Raw genomic sequence first — 2,146 nt, forward strand, 5'->3', positions numbered from 1 at the left:
GGGTTAGGGTTAGGGTTAGGGTTAGGTTTAGGGTTAGGGTTAGGGTTAGGGTTAGGGTTAGATTTTGGGTTAGTTCATCATCATCATTTAAGATTAGGGTTAGGATTAGGGTTAGTTCATCATCATCATTTAGGGTTAGGGTTAGGGTTAAGGTTAGGGTTGGGTTAGGGTTAATTCATCGTCATCATTTAGGTTAGGGTTGGGTTAGGTTTAGGGTTACGGTTAGAATTTGGGCTAGCTCATCATCATCATTTAGGGTTAGGGTTAGAGTTAGGGTTGGGTTAGGGTTAGTTCATCGTCATCATTGAGGGTTAGCGTTAGGGGTAGGGTTAGGGTTAGGGTTAGCGTTAGGGTTAGGGTTAGGGTTGAGTTTAGGGTTAGTTCATCATCATCATTTAGGTTTAGGGTTAAAGTTAGTGTTGGAATTAGGGTTAGGGTTAGGGTTAGGCTCAGTTCATCATCATCATATAGGGTTAGGGTTAGGGTTATGCTTAGGATTAGGGTTAGGGTTAGGGTTAAGGTTAGGATTAGGGTTAGGTTAGGGTTAGGGTTTGGGTTAGGATTAGGGTTATGGTTAGGGTTAGATTTAGTTCATCATCATTTAGGGTTAGGGTTAGTGTTAGGGTTAGGGTTAGGGTTAGGGTTAGGCTTAGGATTAGGGTTAGGGGTAGGGATAAGGTGAGGATTAGGGTTAGGGTTAGGGTTAGCGTGAAAGTTAGCATTAGTTCATCATCAACAATTAGGGATGGGTTAGGGTTAGAGTTAGTTCATCATCATTTAGGGTTGGGGTTAGTGTTAGTGTTAGGGTTAGGGTTAGAGTTAGGTTAGGGTTAGGGTTTGGGTTAGGGTTAGGGTTAGGGTTAGGGTTACTTCATCATCATTATTTAGGTTTAGGCTTAGGATTAGTGTAAGGCTTAGTTCATCATCATCATTTAGGGTTAGGGTTAGAGTTAGGGTTAGGGTTAGGTTTAGGGTTAGGGTTAGGGTTAGGGTTAGGGTAAGGTTAGGGTTAGGGTTAGGGTTAGGTTTAGGGTTAGGGTTAGGGTTAGGGTTACGGTTAGGGTTAGGGTTAGTCCATCATCATCATTTAGGTTTAGGCATAGGATTAGGGTTAGGCTTAGTTCATCATCATCATTTAGGGTTAGGGTTAGGGTTAGGGTTAGGGTTAGGGTTAGGGTTAGGGTTAGGCTTAGGATTTGGGTTAGGGGTAGGGTTAAGGCTAGGATTAGGGTTAGGGTTAGGGTTAGCGTGAAAGTTAGCATTAGTTCATCATCAACAATTAGGGATGGGTTTGGGTTAGAGTTAGTTCATCATCATTTAGGGTTAGGGTTAGAGTTAGTGTTAGGGTTAGGGTTAGGGTTTGGGTTAGGGTTAGGGTTAGGGTTAGGGTTAGTTCATCATCATCATTTAGGTTTCGGCTTAGGATTAGGGTTAGGCTTAGTTCATCATCATCATTTTGGGTTAGGGTTAGGGTTAGGGTTAGGGTTAGGTTTAGGGTTAGGGTTAGGGTTAGGGTTAGGGTTAGGTTTAGGTTTAGGGTTAGGGTTAGGGTTAGGGTTAGGGTTGGGTTATGGTAAGGGTTAGTGTTAGTTCATCATCATCATTTAGGGTTAGGGTTAGGGTTAGGTTTAGGGTTAGGGTTAGGCTTAGGATTAGGGTTAGGGGTAGGGTTAGGGTTAGGATTAGGGTTAGGGTTAGCTTGAAAGTTATCGTTAGTTCATCATCATCATTTAGGGTTAGGGTTAGGGTTAGGGTTAAGGTTAGGGTTAGGGTTAGTGTTAGTTCATCATCATCATTTAGGGTTAGGGTTAGGGATAGGGTTTGAGTTAGGGTTACGGTTAGGGTTAGGGTTAGGGATAGTTCATCATCATCATTTAGGGTTAGGGTAAGGTTTAGGGTTAGAGTTTGGGTTAGGGTTATGGTTAGGGTTAGGGTTAGGGTTAGAGTTAGGATTAGTTTATCATCCTCATTTAGGGTTAGGGTTAGGGATGCGTTGGGTTTAGGGTTTGTTCATCATCATCATTTAGGGTTAAGGTTGGGTTAGTGTTAGGGTTAGATGATAGTTTGAGTTAGTTCATCATCATCATTTAAGGTTAGGGTTAGGGTTAGGGTTAATTCATCATCATCAATTAGTGTTAGGGTTAGG

Source organism: Pristiophorus japonicus, chromosome 2, assembly GCF_044704955.1.
Source record: "Pristiophorus japonicus isolate sPriJap1 chromosome 2, sPriJap1.hap1, whole genome shotgun sequence".
Lineage (NCBI taxonomy): Eukaryota > Metazoa > Chordata > Chondrichthyes > Pristiophoridae > Pristiophorus > Pristiophorus japonicus.